Below are 22,674 nucleotides of genomic sequence, written 5' to 3' on the forward strand. Positions count from 1 at the left end.
GACTGTTCACGGTTCCACTGTGCTAATATCCATTATTATTATTTATTTCTGTTATTTTTTATCATTGTATTTGAATGTATTCTCAATTGTTCTGTGTAAATTTGCATCTTTATAAGTGTTATAAAGCTGGGATTTGGTTGGAGTTGTTGTTTTCTTTCCTTTTGTTGATAAAAATGAATATACAGTATAAATAAATAACAGATTCACTGGCTGTCAAATGCTTTGGAACTAATCAGAAGCCTGGAAAAGCATATAATGGATGAGAAAGATCCATCCCAGGAGCCAGATGGAGTGGGTACACACACTCCTTTTTGTAGTACTTCTCTGTCTGTGTGTGACCTCCACAGTCTTGTTGTCTTTTGACAAGTCGTTCAACAACGCTGACTATGACTGTGCTCTCCTGTTTGCCCAGCAGCGATCAGTGCGTCCTGTCTGCTAATATCGAGGTCAGGCTAAGCCACTATGCAGCGTTTTCTAGGGCACAACACATATCTGGATTGCGGTGAAGTAGAAATCTGGCTTAAACAGCTGGGGGAGAGAGGGGACGTACGTGGCACCCGCTTAGTCCCCTAAATAGGTATGTTATTGGCCCTCTTACTCCATAATCAGTGTATAGGCACAAATACGGTAGCTCCCTGCTGTGGTCTTTTTCCGTTCTTCTCTTATGGCTCCCAATTGGACATGCAGGTGGCTGCAAGCAGTCAATAAGATGGATAAGTGCTTAAACTGCACTGTGGGACTAACATTTTTGCTGTTCTATTTTTCTGTTCAGGAGCCTGAAAAACAAGTGTTTGGAATCATTTGGTTACCTTATTTAGCTACATGTCTGGAGCAAAATATAACAGAGCAATGCCGTTCATGTTAGATTTTAATGGATTTAATTTCCCTTTCCTTACACATCTTCAGACGTGATTACAACCAAGAAGCCGTACGTCCTCCGTGCCAACTGCTTCCAGAAGTAAACAGATTCCTGAAGGCCGTCACTTTCCACTTTATGACCCTGGTTATAAAATTACAACTTAAAAAAAATAGCCTCGGTTTATATATTTTGCTCATACAGGATATTGATTATAGGGTTTGCAGGGGGTGGGGGGTGGTGCGCACTGACAGCATATCTCGCGGTTACCTTGAGGTTAATTGGTTCCAGACCTGACTGTGATAAGTGAATTTCTACAAAGTACAATTGCTTATTTATAAATCAAATATTTTCATAGTTAGAGCACAGAAAACCCATTTATGACCTTCTAAATATGTTTTTTTTAACATTGTTAGAGCCCTCTAAACATGAAATAACACCCTTATAGTCACCTTTACACTCGTATTACCCAATTTAGTAGAGATAATGATGGAAAACAAGCCGTTTAAGATATAAATCAGACTTATGTATGCGTGTGTTGCTGTATATGTGTTCTGGTGCTAGGGGAACTTAGTGGGGGAGCAGACAGAAAGTGACGTCGGGGGTTCACAGTTGAGTTTTAGCTTGGCGTGGGTTACAGCCGTAACAGTAGCCCATGTTAGGGATTATTGTGCCTGTTGTGAGAGTTCAAACCAGTAATAAAAGCCCATAGTTCTGGTGATAAAGTCTGGTGCGTGTCTCACCAAACATTACAGTAACATTACTGACACCTAGTGACCAGTGTAGAATACTACATATCATCACAATGACTTTGAACGCATCTTCTGAATGCCTTATGTTTGTATTTTAGTTAATTTTGCCATTTTTATTCTTGAAAATGATTAATTTGGATACAAATACGTAGTATTAGCTTAATTATGTTATGTTATGGTTATGTTCATTTTATTTGAACATGCATGCAAGTTACATTGGAATACATCACATAATTCAATTCACAGTTTTTCTCTTGTAGAGAAGTATTGTTTGACATTTTTGGGTAGCAGGTTATTGTTAACTTTATGCAATCAGCGAATTTTAATATTTGTGATTTTAAAAATAAAGGATTTGTATGTTCTCAAGGATAATAGTTTTTTTTTTTATCAAACCATCTTTTTAATATGACCATTTCATCCGTGACTAATTAGCTCTTGTGTGCTTCCCCCTGAACAAAAGGCAGTAGTATCATCCGCAAATAATACAACTTTAAGTCTTTCGTCACTTTACAGATGTCAGTGATATACAAATTGAACAGTTTTGGTCCCAATATTGACCCCTGGGGTACTCCACATGTAATATTTAAACTTGCAGATGTGTGTTCTCCCAGCTTTACAAATTGCTACGAAGCTTTTAACCCAATTCAAAACTAATCTTCTGATTCCGTACCTTTCTAATTCTGTTATTAGGATGTTGTGATTAAGTATGTATGTTTTTTTAAGTAATAATAGGCGGTATTCATCACGGCACAGCACGATTTATTAATATATTTTTTAAAAACTGTGGTACAGCAAAGCCACCACTTCAACGCTCGAAATAGCGAGGGATAAAAATGATGAGTCAGTTATCACCATTGTTACCTATTTTCTGTTCATCAACATATATGTTTACATTAGTCCTCAAGGTTGGTTTTGAGTTTTTCCTTACTTTTAAACCGTACTTACTAATGTTTTACCGAACTTCTGGCATTCACTTTAGGAATGTGGGAAAATGCAATACTCAGTGATGCATCTACACACACACTCCCACACAGTTCACAAATAGCCCATTGAAGAGACACCGAGGAAATGTTATGTCTCACTCAACACTCAAACGTCATTAGAATCAGTAAAAACTTAACATGCATACCTTATGTTTTGGCTTAGTGTGGCACACAACCCTTCAGTCTTATGTGCGTCATTGGGCATTGGTGGGGTATTTACCTCTCACAACCGTCTATTATGCACCCTCATTTTACACAATCACAAGATGAGCAGTATAGGGCACCTTTAATGGCCCAACAAAATCTCCCTGGTAACAAGTGGCTGTGTAAACATGCAACATGAACAGGAAATCAAAGCAATTCTGCTAAAACCAAAAATGTGTGATAAATACTGTTGACATGACTGCTTTTTAAAAATTTCCATTCTGTTCATGCTGGATCATATTATGCTTCATACATAATGTTAAAACGTTGGTGGCATCAGAGTGAATGTGAAGATCTCTGTCCAGCCTTACCACTGATAATTGTTAACATTGTAGCTAGGCCTGTCACGATAACAAATTTTGCTGGACGATAATTGTACTGCAAGTTATTGCCGATAAATTATATTATTAACAAAAGTATTGTCAACATTATTTTGAGACATTTTTACATTTATGTAATGATAATATATGGTATAATAATGACAGTACACAGCATCAAAAGCAATAAACTTACATTTCTCAAGAGTATTTAGCACTGTAATTGGAATGTAAAGAGCTTTTAAATAAAATAAATTAAACAAACAAACACCACAATAAAATAAAACAAACAAAAAAAAGACATAAAAAGCCCAATGAAAATCTTTTAGCAAAAATTGCACTTAAAATTGCACTGGGGAAGAGCCCAGGCTCTGTGGGGCGGCCGTCTGTCTCGACCGGTTGTGTTGAGATGTAAAAATAGAGTAGCGGGATAGATGGTAGATCAAGCTAGAAGTCTTAGTCTTAGTTCAAGTAACATAGAGGAGTGTGTTTCATACATATTAGCATATCAGGGGTCAGTTCTGACTATATGGTTTAGCAAAGAGGTAAGTTTGGAGTTGACTTTTAAATAGAGAGCGGGTGTGTGGCCCTCTGATTGAGTGGGGGGGATGGTTCCACAACAGAGGAGCCTGATAACTAAATGCTCTGCTTCCCATTCTACTTCTAAAAATTCTAGGAGTGGCAAGTAATTGTAAATTCTGGGAGCACAGTGATCTCCTGGGTTGATAGGGTTCTAGAAGCTCTTTAAGGTATACTGGTGCCTGACAGTGTAGTGCTTTATATGCAAGAAGGAGTATTTTAAACTCAATTCTAAATTTGACAGGTAAACAATGCAGTGAGGTTAATACGGGTGAGATGTGATCTCTTCATCTGGTTCCTGTTAAGATTTGTGAGGCAGTATTTTGGACTAACTGAAGGGTCTTTCAAGATTTTGTAGGGCAACCTGTTAACTGAGAGTTACAATAATCCAACCTGGAGGTCACAAAAGCAGCATCTGCATCTGGTAGTGGCAGGAATTTTCTGATTTTCTTTATGTTTTGGAAATGGAAGAATGCAGTTTTTGACACTTGTCGTGTTTGGGAATGTAAGGAAAGGTCCTGATCAAAGATGACACCGACATTTCTGACTGTATTGTGGGGGGTGAGTGCAAGACCATCTAGGGCAGTAATAACATTTGCGATCTTGTCTCTGCGGTGCTGGGAACCACGGACTATGATTTCAGTCTTATCTGAGTTCAATAGTAAAAAGTTTGAAGTCATCTAGCTCTTTATGTCATTGAGACACTCCAGGGAGTTTGGACAGCTGACCAGTTCGGTTAGGTTTCATTGATAAGTACAGTTGTGTGTCATCTGCCTAGCGGTGGAAATAAATGGAGTGTTTTCTAATGAAGTTGCCTAAGGGGGGCCTAAGGGGTCCTAGCACAGAACCCTGTCGGCCTGACCTTCACGGCCATTCTTTGTTATTAATGGATAAAAACGGCAGGCGATCTGACAAATAGGACTGAAACCATTTGAATGCAGTTCCTTTAATGCCAAGGGCATGCCCTAATCTCCGTATTAGGATTTGGTGATCAAATGTATCGATGCTGCTGTAACGTCTAATAAAACTAATGTTGAAACGAGGTTGTTCGTTATTTTCACGAGTGCTGTTTCTGTACTGTGGTGGGTTCTAAATCCAGACTGAAAGACCTTAAATAAGTGGTTGTTTTGAAGGGAATGGTGTAAGTGATTGGCAGTTACTTTCTCTAGGACCTTGCAGAAAAATGGAAGGTTAGATACTGGTCTGTTGTTAGCTAAGACATGTGGGTCAAGGTTAGGTTTTTTTTAAGAAGGGGTTTGATTACAGCCACTTGGAATGATTGTGGTACATAGCCTGTCCCTAGCGACATATTGATTATCTTGAGAAGAGCTGTGTTGACTTGTCGGGTAGTACCTTTGAACAAGTGAGTAGGGATGGGATCTAACTCGCAAGTTGAGGAGTTGAGGAGGAAATTGTAGAGGCTAGTTCAGAGGAGTTGATGGAGTAAAAACTGTTTAATTGTGCCTCAGTCATCGCCATTTGCTCTATGGTCACCATGTTGGAGGGATGTACAGCATCAGTTGATGGGGGGAGGGGGGGTGGTTTATTTGGTGTCTACTGTCAAAAAATGACATGAAATCATGACTGCTAAGAGTGGTAGGGATGGATGAGTTGATGGTGCTATGACACTTTGTTAACCTAACCACAATGCTGAAGAGGAATTTGTGGTTATTTTTATTTTGTTCAATTAAAGATGAGTAGTAAGCTGTTTAGAACGATACGATGCAAAACGATTCAGTAACTTTAAATTGACTAAGTAACTTTTTAGCCAAAAATTCAACCAGTCTTACTGTGAAATAAATACCTGGATACTGGACAGTGCTGGTGAAGTTTCCTAGATTCCCAGTGTTTTTTTTGTAAGGAAATCACGTCTAAATTAATTATGGATATATACAAACAAGTAAACACCAATTAATGGCAAATGCATTCACATTTTATTTGAATAAAGTGCAACCAACGCTTCAGGTTGAACTAAGAATGAATGAGTTAACAGTTTGAATTAAATCAAGTCTGTGATTGAGTCTATCGGATATACTGTACATGTCTTGTACTTTAAATAGATTCCTCATTCAATTCTCTACCTCAAGTATTAAATAGGTTAGCGCAAATTTTATACTGGGAAATAGCGCCTTTGTTTCCCATTGCTTTAACATTGAGTCAAGACAAAAGCTGTGATCACCCCACGGACCTTGGCAAGTACAACTATACTACAAAATATATAAGAACTTAGGCTGTGACATTTGACAAGTTAACAGAGTAGCCATTACATTTTTTTCAAAAAGTCCAGGGCAGAAAATCAAGTGTCATTTCATGTATACCTCACTACACAATACAAATTGCATGTACACTAAGTCCCCTACGAACAAACATCCGATGTTCGAACATTCGGAGATGCAAACACAAGCCGACTAGTCTATATTTTCATGTGTTTTGCCTTATAAGTCCATATTTATACTGGTACATGCTTGACCAGCAGAGGGCACTGTGACACTGCTAATGGGACCAACAGATACAGGAAGACGAGGAAGAGGAGAGAGTAAGAGTTTTATGATACAACCCAGACAGAGCGTGTGATTAAAGTTTATGAAGAGTTAATAGGCCTGCTTAATTCTACACCACCCACAGAACACTACCTCTTTTAGAAGAGTCTAACGATGACGACGATTTGTCCTTTTTTCAATAACTCCTCCTCTTCCTCCACCACTACCACCAACAACGTATGCTCGACCACTCCTCTTCAAAGGTAAATGACATTTATCATTACGTGCTATTATATCATTTTTATTATTGTTTTTTTCATTAATTATCCTCGTTTAATATTACTACTTCATCCAAACTCATATTTACATACATAAGCATATACTACTGTATATATGTATACACGTACATGTAGTACCTATATAATTGGTAATATTACCTTTTCCCCTAATTAAGAACAATTCGACTTAAGAACAATTCAACTTAAGAACGGTCGTCTGGAACCAATTGTGTTCGTTAGTTGGGGACTTAGTGTACACAGCAATTCCGGGGCAAAATGAACATATTTCACACCATCAGATTTTAGCGAAATGTCATCTGCAGATAGCTATTCAAGTGAATTTATATTCTACATACCTTTTAACTTGTCCTGAAGCTCCGATCCATGAGTTTGAAAGGCTTAAAGTTGGACTTATGTTTCGATGTGACTCGATGTGGTCCAACGCTTTATATAAATATAAAGTATATAAATATATATCCAGTATAAAGCGTGGCGATGACATCACAGGCAGACTGAATCGAGTGTAGAGTCTGAGGTGTAGGGTGTCTAGAGTCACTCTTTACAGGACAAAAACTCACAAACGTGTGCTGTTTGGAGAGGACGTGTCGGCTCTGTTTATTCAATGTGCCAACCACACTGTAACCCTTGGCAACCACAACAGTTGCCTTTACATGACGTCATTCGTGCACCCCACTCAACAGGCATGAATAATCAACTTATGCCAAATCGAATTGTTACACAAGTTTAACGTCTTTGTCATTAGAAGTGCCAAAAAAACACACATCAATATTAGACCTGCTGTGCTTAAATCCAATGCTTTGATTCCTGGCATTGTTTCAATGGATTGATTACCTTTTAAACGATGTTAGATCGATATATGCCGTCCTGAATAGAAACTTTGCTGGACACAGATCGGTGTAGTTGGATCATAGTAATATAAATCGATGCATCAACGTACCGATGAATCGTCACACCCCTAGTTTGGCTATATTTTCACATGGCTATGGCTTCAAATCACTGTAGTCTCCGCGTCATGACCCTCGAAGTAACTGCACTGTTGCTGGTACCCCTTTCAGGAGAATCACCCATTTGCGTTTGCATGCTTGTTACTCCTCACAATGCTCACTTGCAGCACTCTGTGTGGGCACTCATGAGCACCCCGCTAGCGCCCCGCCTCCCCCCACTAGGACAAAGAGGCTGGATGACTGACAGGAGGGTTCACTCACTCTGTTCATTCCGTTATAGAACCAACTCGCCCAGGTGTTGACACATATGCGCAGAATGAACTCATCCAGCCTGTTTGGTGGAGAGAGAGGGGAGAAAAACAAACATGCATGCACATGTCAATATATCGAGGCCGCAAAATTATCGAGTACATTTTTATTTATCGTGCGGTTAATTGATTTATTGATTATTGTGACAGGCCTAATTGTAGCTGACATGTTAAGACTAATTCATTCAGTCAGTCATTTAGCTTTTCCCCACAATGCTTTTTTTTTTTAAATATCCAGGCCTGGATGCAATCACCATTCTCTTCCACTCACCATCCCAACAGTCTGTCTTTCAGATGCGAGCTACGGCTTTGGCCACTTGCAGCCAGAAAACGATCGGCCCTCTGCGACCCATGCGCCTCTCATGTCAAACAGATTGCTTGCGGTCATGGAAAAGTGATAACGTGGCACAGCACATTATTGTGACTGCAGCCAAGAGCAGAATTCTGCACGAGAACTGTCCATTGCCCTGGTTTTGACCCGGTCAGACTCAGCACATTCCAGTATACACCATCTTCCCAACACACCTTCTCATTTGTCATTCCACGCACGTTAAAAATCAGGAATTTCCACACAGTTCTAACATTACTCTTTCAGTTTGTGCCTGAGGTACTCTAAGGCTGCATTCATTAAACGTAATGTAAGTACAGTTTGCACATCAAAAATGTCAATATAAATACTGCATATACAATACTGAGGATTCATAATGCAATAGATAAGGGCAATCTGAAATAGCACAATATATGCTATATGTACTGTAAATATGCTATGCATTTTTAAAGGATGAAATGGCATTGTGTTTTCACATTACAAACACATTCATCTATTTTTTACATTACGGTTATGGTTTATTTCAATACTGTTCAATACTGTTTACAGTGTAATGTTACAATTCACAATTTCACATGTCTGAAAAGGAGTAGGAAGAAGCAGAGCTTATTTAAACCAACCACCTCTCCTTTTCACATCAATTGCTAATACATTTGTTCACTTCCTGTAGTTGGAAATAAAAAAAAAAAAGTTTTTCCTTTTCCCTTGTTGTTGTCTGGATCTATACCATTCTCCAATCCAATCGATTGTAATCTGGATTTCCACTTCCAGGTTTTCCTGTCCTGCCGTCTTTCGTGTTGTACTGTGAGTGTCATTGAATGCAGTTACATGGGTTCCTTTTTCCAGTACTTCTTGTTGAGCAGGCCCTTTCTACATGGTAGTGATGTCAAATGTTATTGAATGTAATCCTTCCAACTGCACCATTCTTTCTTTGTGGGTTGTATCCTTCATGTTCCTTTTTGTCGTAATAATATGATCTTTAATATTTATCCAGAACTTTGATATAGATTTGACAACAAGCACTCTTGCCTCTACTGGACCTCCATTTAGCTTGATGTATATTTTGCAGTTGGTGTTCCAAGTACCATGTATCTTTCCATGCTTCCTCAAGCCTCGTGCTTTCCTGGCAAAGATGCTCATTCATGTAGACGTTTGAACCTTTCAGCTTCTTTCGCTGTTTCAGCAGTGCAGCTTTGAATTCCCTGTTGGCGAACTTAACGATGATGAAGGGTGTGGTGTTGTTTCTGACATACAGTGGGATGCAAGTATCGGTCGTGTCGATATCTACATCCGACTCCTTTGATTGTAAGAAACTGGCAATTTGTTGCTTTATTGAAGCAACATCCATTTCATCTGGTTCTCTGTTTTAGACTGCCCTGGCGTTTGTCGTGGGTTTAATTTGGAGTCCTGTGAGAGTCGGATCGTTCATTTGTGGATTCTGATTCCATCTCATCAATTGTATATTTCATTTGCTTTATGATATTTTCCTTTGTGTCTTTCCCTTCCTTAAGAATGACACACTAAGGCAGCATTATCTTCCAGAAATACCTCCATATCATCCTGTAGAACCTAGATATCATTACACAGCACTTGTGTGCAGGGTCACAGTAGGCGCAAGAACCTATCTCAGCTGGACTGGTCAGCAATCAGTTGGAGCGTGACTAGGAATTGAGCCCATGCTGCTACACCAAAATCACACAGACTTTATATTCTTTATATACTTTATTTTCACTCAGCTACACACACGTAACTTTAACTGTGATTTACAAGCAACCGCATTGCATACTGGGTAGTCCAGCAGCAACTCCCCCAGCATACGTTAGTTTGCCCACCCATTGCAATTGGTTATTTGATGGTAAAGCTTTACCGTTACAAAGTAGACGGCGGAGAGCTAAACTGAACTCTACTGCTTGGTAAATACTCTTATTTACCGTCTGGGCTGTGAAGGACAACTTTTTTTTTCGAGGAATTCAGCAATAAAAGAGATGATTTGGTGTGCAGTGACAGAGCTTTGTGTTATGGTGTCAATAAAACCTACACTACGGAGGGCACATTGACTGCACATAGTTATATGATCCACAGTCACTTACACTGCATTACATAACGTAATGCATTGAAAAATGATATTTCTTTCCAAAATCGGTTGAAGAATCCACTTTTGTTTTCTGAATGAATAAGTGAATGGCTGATGGAGAGCAATATTTAACAAGTGACATCATTGAGTGTGTTGTGTGGGTGAGTAAGCCAGACAGTGTTTGGATCCACTTGAGTGAGTGATTCATTATCAGTGATAGCGTGTCTGTTTCCTCTCTGTGTTGCTTACTATTGTGTGGCAGCCATTCTAGTGTATCATTGTGTTACTGCAGTCACAATGTGAGTGGCTGATATTTTCTCTTCCATGCAGCAGTGATCACTGTTCAGCTTTTCTCCTCCTGCTGCTGTTGGGTCTTTTCCATGGATGGAAGGTCAAGGCAGACCTGACCTCCCTTCCACTGCTTTGACTCCTGCTTTTTCTAATAATGGAGTTTATGCCAGCTTCCTGACAATAGGGGAGGAAATTTGCTTCATTCAGGCTCTGCTCAGTATGCAAATCAGTCCGTAAAGGTTTCCAACCAGGATTCAATTGTATTAAGTCGCTTACTCATTCACTGAATGCATTTTGATGATTCACACACACACACGCGCACACACACACTCGGACACACACACGTGTATGGCTTTGCATGCCGCAGACCTAATCATGTCATCATAACACACTTGTAGATTCGTGTAGATAAAACTGTCATTTATATGCTGATCCATGTTTAAATTTGGGCAGCCATAAGAGCTGCAAGAACGTTTGCTCTCACTTTAAATCGGAATATTGTATGGTTACTTTTTACTGTTTTGTCTCCACTCATTTATGTTTTAAAATGACCTTCTAAAAAAGACACCCTCACTGTGGTTCATAATTATATTTAAGACATTTTGAATGCTCTTACGATTGCATATACTTATACACTACAGTATCATAGTGTCTTTAAGGCTCACATTCACCCTTCTTCTGAGGCTTTTCATGCTGGTGGTGATCTTGATTCAGGGTCCCTCAGGAGAAACATGGACCGATAATCTACAGGAGTCTTTGCAATGTAAAAATCCGTCCACTGGTTGGACTTCTTCTTTGTAAAATGTAAGCGTAACTGCTCCTGTTTGCCTGTATTTTTCTATATGCATTGTGTTCTCATGGGCCATTGAGGATGAAAGATATGCTTCCTTTATAATATATTGACTTTGGCTGGATTCATTTGAATAAAAAGTGATTTACTTCACAAGATGAGGAAGCCCCCGTGCTGCTTGTTTTACATTTAAAGAGGAAGCAGTGGTAAGAATGTCAACATAATCTGACTGATTAGTATAAAATCTGCAAACAGACCTTTGTGAGCATATATATATATGTATATATATATGCTCACAATATGCTCACATATATATATATATATATTTTCAACTATGATGCAGCAACACACAACCTGTACTGTTAAGGGTGTGCAAGAGGATGTTCATACCCATAGAGGGCAGCTGTGCTCTCCACAATTTCCACAATGGAGGCACATATTCAGATGCTAAGCTTGTTAGAATTCACATCCCTCTCAGAGGACTTGCAATTATTGATTAAGACTTAAAAGACTAAATATATACTGAATATTATAAATTGTATCATGTCATATGCAAAACTCTTGTACTACAGTGCTGCTCTTAAAGACATTCTTGTTTGTTTTTAGAAAGTGATGAAAATGTCCTAGTTTTCATTGTTTTTCATTGAGTCATTAAATTGAGCTGCATTAGGGCACTCTGCTGCATGTGATGTAATCCCTGAGAGGCTGCCGTGTGGGTGTCTTTTTGAATTAATGTTTCCAAAATGCAGCAAAAAGCGGAAGAAAACACAAAACATATGCGCAGAGTTAATCCTCTGACGCTTGCCGAGTTGAAGTCTTGTAAAATTGGGGACGTCATGCACAACACCTGTGAAAAGTGGAGACCTACTACATATACATCTACTTAATAACACATCATGATTTCCTTGATACAAATGTTATTATGATCAATTTGATCATAAAAAATGGTCATGATCAAGTAAGAGGATCGATAATTAATGCCCACCCCTAGTAATCAATTCTGGAAGACATTGGATTGTAATAAACATGGACACTCACGGTCTACCAGTAATGGGCTTGCAGCTCAGGCCAGTAGATGATATTGCATATCCATAGTAACCCTTGTAAGTGCCTATTGTCTCTCCACTGACTATTTCTTTCTGATAATTATAACAGTTATCTCCTGCTTCTGAAATATGATTGTACTTGTCAGCCTCCATTAATTTCCTGAGGATCATAAATTAAGTGGTTCACTCTACATTTTATTCCTTCTTGCTGGAGTAAATTTTTTCCAGGGGCTACAGCCTGCTTAACTGTACTGTACATCACAAGCACCGGCACACTTTTGTCCTGCTTTCCCTGTTGCTTAAATGCCTGGTGAAAAGAACTCGTGAATAAAATGAATGTTCCAACCTTTTGCCATCTCCAAGGGAATGAGGAGCCTTGGCTTTATATGCAAATGAACAAGCCATTCAGGCATTAATGGACAATTTATAGGCTCATACTGTAATTATAGATCTATCCCGTAACTAGCCTGGTAAGACCTGTGTTTGAGCAAATATGGTTTGGTGCATGCGTTAATTAACTTGTATCCAGCCTGCAAGCTGACGGGGTTCCGCAGCTAGAATCATCAAGACAGAAGCGTCAGAAACCAGCAGCATGGAAAGATTTATACACTTTCTTTGGATGTCATGTACTCTAGCTTTGTGTTATTCACTTCCTGTGTTGCAGGAACATTCACTGATATTGTGTAGATGAGTATGATATAACACACATAAAAAAAATCGGCCACAACAGGTACAGTATGTTGTTTGACTGGCAGTGATTGACACTGACATTGTCGAGGCGGCTGATTGGAGCTGTGATGGTAAAGTGGTTGGTCCCTGTTGTGGCGGTAATCCCAGTACCTGTTGGTGGACACCAATGGTGAGGGATGCCATCAAGCTGAAGGAGGAGTCCTATCGGTCTTTTTTGGCCCATGTGACTCCGGAGGCAGCTGACGGGTACCGGCAGGCCAAGCGGTCTGTGACTCTGGCGGTCGCTGAGGCAAAACCTCGGACATGGGAGGAGTTCTGAGAAGCCATGGAGGATGAGTTTTCGGATGGCTTTGTAGAGATTCTGGATCACCATCCGCCATCTCAGGAGGGGGAAGCAGTGCACGTTCAACACTGTGAGCATGTTGTGGTTGACACGCCTCTGCAGCAACTCTTTGACATCGGGGGCAGTGCCTCTGGATTGGCTGGTGATGGTGATGGCTGATTGGATGGTGGTCCCCCTTTTCAAGAAGGGGGACCGAAGCGTGTGTTCCAACTATCGTGGGACCACACCTTTCAGCCTTCCTGGTAAGGTCTATTTAGGGGTTCTGGAGAGGAGGATCCGCTGGATAGTTAATCTCGGATTCAGGAGGAGCAGTGTGGTTTTCGTCCTGGTGTGTGAACTGTGGACTATCTCTATACTCTTTGCAGGGTCCTTGATGGTGCATGGGAGTTTGCCCAACCAGTCTACATGTGTTTTGTGGACTTGGAGAAGGCATTTGACTGTGTTCCTCAAAGAATTCTGTGGGGGGTACTCCAGGAATATGGGGTACCGGACCACCTAATTCAGACTGTTCGTTCCCTGTATGACCGGTGTCAGAGTTTAGTTTGCATTGCTGGCAATAAATCGGACCCGTTCTCAGTGAGGGTCAGATTCCACCAGGGCTGCCCTTTGTCACTGATTCTGTCACTGACAGAATTTCCTGGCACAGCCAGGGCGTTGAGGTGTTCCGGTTTGGTGGCTGCAGGATTGGGTCTGTGCTTTTTGCAGATGATTTGGTCCTGCTGGCTTCATTGAGCTGTGACCATCAACACTCACTGGATCGGTTCGCAGCCGAGTGTGAAGCGGCCGGGATGAGAATCAGCACCTCCAAGTCCGAGTCCGTGGTTCTTGCCCAGAAAAGGGTGGAGTGCCATCTCCGGGTAGGGGATGAGATCCTGCCCCAAGTGGAGGAGTTTAAGTACCCCGGGGTCTTATTCACGAGTGAGGGAAGGATGGAAAGTGAGATCAACAGGCAGATTGGTGCAGGAGGAGCTGGATGAAGTAGCCGGGAAGACGGAAGTCTGGTCTTCCCTGCTTAGGCTGCTGACCCCGTGACCAGACCTTGGGTAAGCGGAAGAAGTTGGATGGATAGATGGATGGAAAATACATTTTAATGGTCGACTCGGCTCTGCTTGCTCAGTAGTCAGTCTCCATGTAGTGTGAAAGGTAATGTAATCTAACTTCATGTCTCATAGCATTACAGTACTTATGACTAGTGACCAGAATACTACATATACCTGTAACTTGTCTTTCAATATTCTTGGTAAATGTAACAGCGATCGTTTATTAATTAAGAATTTCCTTTCAAAACCGCGATACAGTGAGGGAGCGCTATCTGAACCGCGGTATAGCGAGGGATGACATTTTACCTGTATTGTTGTGTATTTGTCACTTAGTCAAAGGCATACCCCCACCAAGGCCATAGTTAATGGCATAGTGGTTTCATTGTATTGTATTGTATTGTATTGTATTGTATTGTATTGTATTTGTACTTTATTTATCCCACAGCAGGGAAATTCACTTGTTACAGCAGCAAGCAAGATACGCAAGTAAAGAATACATAGTGACACATGGTCAAGTGGTACAGGTGTTGTAGAGCCTGACAGCGGTCGGTATGAAGGACCTGCGGAACCTCTCCTTCTTACACCGTGGGTGTAACAGTCTGCTGCTGAAGGAGCTGCTAAGGGAAACCACAGTGTCATGTAGGGGGTGAGAGGTGTTGTCCATGATGGATGTCAGCTTAGCCAACATCCTTCTCTCGCCCACTTCCTCCACGGAGTCCAAAGGACCGTCCAGGACAGAGCTCGCTCTCCTGATCAGTCTATTGATCCTGCTCCTGTCCCTGTCCGTGCTGCCCCCTCTCCAGCAGCCCACAGCATAGAAGATGGCTGAGGCCACCACAGAGTCATAAAAGGTCCGTAAAAGAATCCTGCACACACCAAAGGACCTCAGTCTCCTCAGCAGGTGGAGGCGACTCTGGCCCTTCTTGTAGAGGGCGTGGGTGTTGACGGACCAGTCCAGTTTGTCGTGGTGAACACCCAGGAAGCTGTCTACCAACTCTATGTCCGCTCCCTGGATGTTCACTGGTGTGAAATGAGATGTTTTGCTCTGGAAGTTAATGATCATCTCCTTTGTCTTGCTGGTGTTGAGTTGCAGCTGGTTAAGCTCACTCCAGCTGACAAAGTCCCTGATGACCGTCCTGTATTCCAGATCATTCCCCTCTGAAACACAACCAACGATGGCTGTGTCGTTGGAGAACTTCTGGATGTGACACTGTGTGGAGTTGTGTGTGAAGTCCGAGGTGTAGAGGGTGAAGAGGAAAGGGGAGAGTACCGTACCCTGAGGGGCACCTGTGCTGCAGAGTACTATGTCAGACACACAGTGACGGAGCCTCACATACTGTGGTCTGTTGGTGAGGTAGTCTATAACCCATGCAGTCAGGTGTTGGTCTACTCCCACACTCTCCATCTTCACTCTGAGTAGTGACGGCTGGATGGTGTTAAAGGCACTGGAGAAGTCAAAAAACATGACCCTCACAGCGCTCCCGCTGTCCTCCAGGTGTAGCAGTGATCTGTGCAGCAGGTAGATCACTGCGTCGTCCACTCCGATCCCGGGCTGGTAAGCAAACTGCAGGGGGTCCAGCTGAGTGCCCACTAGGGGTCGCAGGTGCTGCAGGATAATCCTCTCCATGGTCTTCATCAGGTGAGAGGTCAGGAGACTCAAATCTGTTGAAAAACAGATTGAGTTCATCTGCCCAGATCTTGTCCCCACTGGCTTGGTCTCCCCCCACTCTTTTACCATGGCCTATGATGGTCTGCAGGCCTCTCCAGACTTCCCTGGCATTATTCTGCTCCAGCCGCTTCTCCAGTTTCCTCCTGTAGCAGTCCTTCCCCTTCCTGATCTTATGCCGGAGTTCCCTCTGGACTCTGCGCAGCTCCTCCTTGTCCGCCGAGTTGAAGACCCTCTTCTTCTTATTCAGCAGGGCCTTAATCTCAGAGGTCACCCAGGGTTTGTTGTTGGGAAAACACCGCACCAACTTGGAGGGCACAGTGTTCTCCACACAGAAGTTGATATAGTCTGTGATGCAGTGAGTCATGCTGTCAACGTCACTGCCATGGGGACTACAGAGCACTTCCCAGTCTGTTGTCTGGAAGCAGTCTCTGAGCCTAGCACTGCTCTCCTCAGACCACTGCTTCACAGGCCTCTTCACATGGGGTTGTCTATTCACTACTGGAGTGTAGTCTGTGACGAGATGGACGAGGTTGTGATCAGAACGACCCAGCGGGTCAAACTATAATAATAAACTAGTATTAGCACCTTTATCCAGATCCTCAAATTTTATGGATTCTTCTTTGTCCCATGTGCCACCCCGCTTCAAACTTTGATGGAAATGAGTTTTGTGTTTGTTGTCTAGTCCTGCTAATTGCATCTGTTGTTCTATTTACTGATTTACTGTGTCAAAAATGATTGCTGTGGAAAAAGTTTGTTCAAACAATACAATATGTGATTCCATCAGCATATTTTTTCACCAACATTAATTAATTTTCCTTTTGCTCCCCTCGGAGTGCGGGAAGCACTGTAGACATACTGTGGTACCTTTGCATCCCACCTTACTTTGAAGGAGCATTCGAGGAGCAGACGGACTAAAAGCAGAGATAACCCAAAACTATCATAATGGTCCTGCATAAAACAGACAAACAAATGTATTGTGTTGTTGAGTAGTCTTGCAAAAAGAGGCAGACAGTGAGAAATCCTACACCATACATTTCAGGCTGCCTCTCAGCCTTTTGCTCTTTTTGTGCCCTCCTGTTGTTTTTCTCTTTGAGTGCACATCTTGACAACTTTTGGTCCGTGCTCCACAACAAAGAGACCAATCTTCAATCATTTTATCATTTCATGGGTCAAACAACCTTTTGTCTGTTTATCCACCTGCTTGCAATGCAGAATGCCTTTGATTTGGCACAGTGAGGTTTGTTTACCTGGCTCTGATGCTTCAGCTACCTCCAGGAAAATAAACCTTTGTAGCATTGCAGTACTGCTGCCTCTGCGCTGCTACTGAATTACTTCCAGATCAAGATACAAGTACTCTGCACTAGGGATGCTACCGATGCCGATCATCCATGAGTGAGATCGGCCAATACCGATCACACTATACATTATACATTTTTTAAAATGATATATTTACGATGAGTGCTCGGGGTCAATGTCACCGTTAGACAATTCAAAGGGCCCCTGGCAAATGGGTAATTATTTTTTTTATTTTTATTTTTTTTTTTTTAATTAAATAGGCAAATATGTAATTATTAAAAAATAAACTTTTTTTCTTTGTTTTTTCACTTTATTTTTGTGAAACGATTTTTCACTATTTGACACAAACCTGAATTTGATTTGATGCATGTTTTTGGAATAATATGAATACATTGGAAATAAATTGTTCAATAATTATTTTTTTACTTCAAGATAAAATTAACGGAATCAAATAATACAAATAAATAAAAGTCTGTTCTGCATAACTTGAAACTGAATAAATTCAGTGTCCAGGCTGCAGGGGTTTTCAACTTTGATCACTGTTAGAACGGTCAACTATTTGTGTTTTATTTGTGACTGGCAACATTCAATTGTACACTACTTTGTTTACCAAGCAGATCTTCACTCAAACACTGTGGCCATCCTTTATGCTATTTGTGGTCATTTGTCATTATATAACGGCACAACATCAGAATTTAACATCTAATTAAAAAACTACTCAGAGTTGAAGCAAATATTCTTTGACCCTGGATTCAGTGAATGAGATCGGGAACTTGGTGAACTTGTTGGACTCGCTGGCTTGTTATGTTAATTTAGCCTATTCTGCCTCCCAGGTATGTTCTTTATTCTATTGTGTAGCTGAATAACTGTTAATGTGTAACATTAACGTACCGGACAATCTATTTGGCCTGTAGGTCTGTATGCTATTGTGTAGTTGAATATTTTGCCTCTCAGATTAAATGTCTGTTCTTTGTTTTGAATTTTATGAAATACATTTTTAAATAGATGCAACATATATGTTATTTCCTCTTCATGACACATTTTTTAGATACCGAGTGCAATGGAATTGTTAACGTTCATCATAAAGATGCCACATTTATATTTAAATCAACAGTAGACATAATAGAAGCACGGGTTGCATACTTTTTAGATGAGTTTTTGTACTGCATACTATTTAAATACTATAGTTATGCTTTCTTGAATTGCAGTGCACTAATACCTTAAACTCTGATTTATTTGTATATTTGACTGCCAGCTGTCACTATGTCTGGGAATTTGAGATAAATTCCAATCAGCATGGCGGTAGTGAATATATACAAAATTACAGGCATTCTGTGAGCAGAGATTGGGCTGTGTGTGTGGAAGTGTGTGTGTAACAAGTCTAGGACAATGCACTGGATTTTTGTTTTGCATTTTCGAGTGTTGGGGTGGGCTAGATTCCACGCCGCATTAAGTCCGTCTGAATGGGTTTTTAGTAAATGCTGCTGTGCTCCAGTTTTTCATAGCAGTGTTGAATCAGCTTTTCCATTTCTCTAATTGTTTCCATCTTTTATTGTCGGCAGCACACTTGGCACATATTGTATGAAACATTTGTTGTGCCGGACCAGAGAGAGCTGGGAGCTTGTTTCGTTCTCCTTCTCTGATTGGTTAATACTGATGGGAATTTCGTCTCTTCTAAGGGAACTGGTTGTTTTAGTGCGGCTCCCTCTTTCGGCTCCCAATTGGCTCCTCAGATTTTTTTGTTGCTTAAATTGATTTCTTACCAAAATAGGCGTAAAATGAATTTCTAATGCAAAAATAGAATTTCAAATGCTTATTGTGTATATGGCTTTATTTATATGCACAACATGGAACAGAAAACTAATTATAAAATGCAAAAACACCCATCTCACTTCGACAAAAAGGTCCAATCTGATTGTGTGTATTTTTAATTTCCACCTATATACAGTGAAACAACACATAAACAAAACATTACACAACTAAATATACATTGAAACGTGCAAAACTAAAAGGAAAAGAATTATTCTGGTAACAGTGGATGTAGTTTTTAGCGAAGAATGGCATTGAGACACACAAAGTTTCTGAACCTTGTCCTCACCTTTCCAGCTTTCTTGTGTGTGTAACCTCTTCCTCCCCCGCCTGCTTGGTGTCAACACACATGGCACCGCACATTTTGAGCAATCACGTGAAGCTTTAACAGAAAAACAGACGAGAAAAAACAACGGCTCGTTCAATTCTAAGAACCAGCTCTCATCGTTCACTTCAAGGAGCCGTTTTGTTCATGAACGAGCCATCACTATTGCATAATAAGTAGGAGTGTCACGAGGCAAGATTTTAACTTTACCTTTAAGAAAAATACAATGAAAAGATGCAATCTAATACCTGAATTTCTACTATGTTACGCTCCTCTGCACTCTGTGTGTGTCAAGTTGTTTTGGATTGAAGCCAGCCTGCACTTGAAAAGGCTGAGAAGATCGCCGAGGACGACTTATCAACTCAACTCCAGTAGATTTTCTTGACTTTTAATCCGCACTTCAACTATCTACAGGAGCTTGTCAGGTTAGGTTGATAACCTTTGAATCAAAGAGGAATAGCATCACATTACTACTCAGACTAACCACAGTTGTATTTGAAGCAACAATAGTTGTTACATACCAGTCGTCTCTCCGGCCTTCTCTTGTTACAATCTTTTGAGTAGTAGTGTCTTTTCTTTGTCCACTAAATTGAACAATTATTTGCCCTGTACAACCACCTACCATCATATAAACTATCGAAAGTGTCCTTACAGCCTCCATCACTGTTTGGTACGGTAACTGTACAACACGTGATAGGAAGGCACTCCAGCGGGTGATCAAGACCTCACAGAACATTGTTGGGGCAGCCCTCCCCTCACTGCAAGACATTTATAAATCTAGAGTCCTACGCAGAACACACAACCTCATCAAGGACAGCACACATCCACAACACTCATTATTCACACTCCTACCGTCAGGCAGACGCTACAGGAGTTTGAAGTCCAGGACCACAAGGCTGGCAAACAGCTTTTACCCACAGGCCATCAGGCTTCTCAACGAAGCACTCACACACGCCACACGCAACACAAGCACACACTCATAGCACTTTATTTATTTGTATTATTTATTTGTATTAATGTCTCTTCTGTTTTTGTTGCTTAATTTATTGGTATATATGTTTGTTTCTTATGTTCTTATTCTTTCTTGTGTTTTCTTTCTTTTCTTTGGAGAATGAACAGAATAAGATTTTCATTGCATGGTATAACTGCTGTTTTACCATGCACATGACAATAAAACCCTCTTGAATCTTGAATCTTGAATAATACGTGTCATCACGTAGGTATCAAACAATATATTCTCAAATCAGCCAAACTCGACTGAACACATCCCACTTGACCTCCCAGTTCTTGAACCTGAGTAGGTCACATCAGTCCTTTACTGGTCTTCCTGCTCCTCTGCAGGAACCAAGATGACATGGAGTCTTGCGTCTCTGTGAAGAATTGCAGTTTTTTCAACTTTCAAATTGGAAATTGCTTGGCTTTCTCCTGGCTTTCCGTAGTAGAAGTGCGTTGATGTGTACACGCTCTTCAGGCATCAGTGGGTCTCTCATTTCCAAAGTTAGTCACCATAAGGAGAAATTGGATTTCTTCCCAAATCAAAGCTCAGTTTCCTTCAAGATTGGAGAGGGATCGTTTTCCTATTTGGACTTGGGTCACTTTGGTTGCAAATTGTACGGTTGATTCTCTAAGATCCTTCCGATTTCTGTTGGAACTAATCTGTTCCATTTCTATGATTTCTGTTCCATCTTCTTCAACGTTGTGAGGTGTTTCGAGCATTTTTGAAACATGTAAAGTTTCTCAAGATGAAGTCTGGCTTCTCCAATGTTTGTTCCTGAGCTTGACCACAGTTTGGCTGAACCAGTCAGTGATTAGAATCTTTCATCGGCTGAAAGATTCATTTGTGCTGCCCCCACACATGCCCCCACATCTACCCACCAAGACAAAGAGACTGTATGACTGACAAAAGGTCTCATTACGTTCATGCCGTTGTTCTATAGCACAAATGCGCCAGGGTGCTGAAACAAACGCGCAGAAATAACCCAACCGGGGGGGGACAAGAAAAACAGACACACATGCACATGGCAGTGTATTGAGGCCGGCGAAATTATCAATTTAATTTTCATTTAGTGTGTGATTCATTTATTTAATTATGATCGTCCCAGGTCTAGTGCCCACGAGACGTTTTTTTTCTGAACGAGACAACTTGTCACCTTTTTAGCTTGCGAGATCTTGTGATATGAGATCTTGTGACACCCCTAATTATAAGAACGGAAAGTTGCCATGTGCTTGTAATCTCACATGCTGGTGGCCGACAGCGGCAAATGCACAGCAACGTCCAAATGCTGCAATCACAGAAGTGATCCGAGGCTACCAGGAGCTACAAGGGGTGCCAGACCTGAGAGATATCAGTCTGTAAAGACTTAACACGTAATATTATACGTTATATACGTTATCGAGCAACCAGTTTTTTGTTGATGGACATGAGAAAACAGTATCAACTCTTTTTGGGGCAACCTGCTCATGTCTTTAAAGACAAATATCCCTCAGGTCTGGTGGCCCTGGTAGCCTGGCTAACTTCCGTTCATGCATGTGTTTTGGGGGTTTGTGTGTGTTTTTGGTATTTGCAGCATTTCTTGTTTGCATTTGTTTTTGATTTGCAGTTTTGATTTGCAGCATTTTATCGTTGCATTTGTTTTATGGTGTTTGTGTGTTTCTGATTTTGGATCGTTTGTGTGTTGCAATGGTGTGTTTGTGTTTGTGTGTTTGGACATGGCTGCATGTCGGCCGCCGTACATATGGAACCCATACCAGACCACTAGCGAAAATGCCGAAAATTCTAATTGAGATGTCCATAAAAATTTTTATTTTTGACATACAGCTCGCTCCCCCCCAAACTCTCCAGCTAGCTGAAGTTAACATTCTCCTCACATTTTGGATCAACAATCAAAGTGACTTGCAATTATTAGATTATATTAAACTCCAGAAACCTCCCCTTCTCTCTTCAGTTGCCATTGTTCACCCATGACAAAATCCAGTTTTATGGCCTAAATATGCCATCACACAAATTTTAAAAGTACACCCACTAAAGAATGAGAATGTAAGATGATGGTTGAACATATGGAATCGGAGTCACGATGTAGAAGTTATAATATATAAGTTTTACTTTTGCTTATCAAAGCAACTATGATGTGTTCAAGGAGCGCCAAACAATGTGCGAAATCTCAACACTCGGCGAAAAAACACATAAACATGTGGTACATACATACACTATTTATACATAGTTTTCTGTGGAGAAAAACAAAACTTTTTGA

General features: G+C 40.8%; 1 protein-coding gene and 1 pseudogene across 11 annotated transcripts in view; one reads left to right on the forward strand and one right to left on the reverse strand.

Annotated features, from left to right (window-relative positions):
- The window catches only part of arvcfb (ARVCF delta catenin family member b), a 270,971-nt gene that overhangs the window by 23,630 nt on the left and 224,667 nt on the right, over positions 1–22,674 (forward strand). The window lies entirely within an intron of this gene.
- Positions 3,628–19,449, reverse strand: LOC129179426 (uncharacterized; annotated as a pseudogene).

The sequence above is a fragment of the Dunckerocampus dactyliophorus genome, chromosome 4 (genome assembly GCF_027744805.1).
Source record: "Dunckerocampus dactyliophorus isolate RoL2022-P2 chromosome 4, RoL_Ddac_1.1, whole genome shotgun sequence".
NCBI lineage: Eukaryota > Metazoa > Chordata > Actinopteri > Syngnathiformes > Syngnathidae > Dunckerocampus > Dunckerocampus dactyliophorus.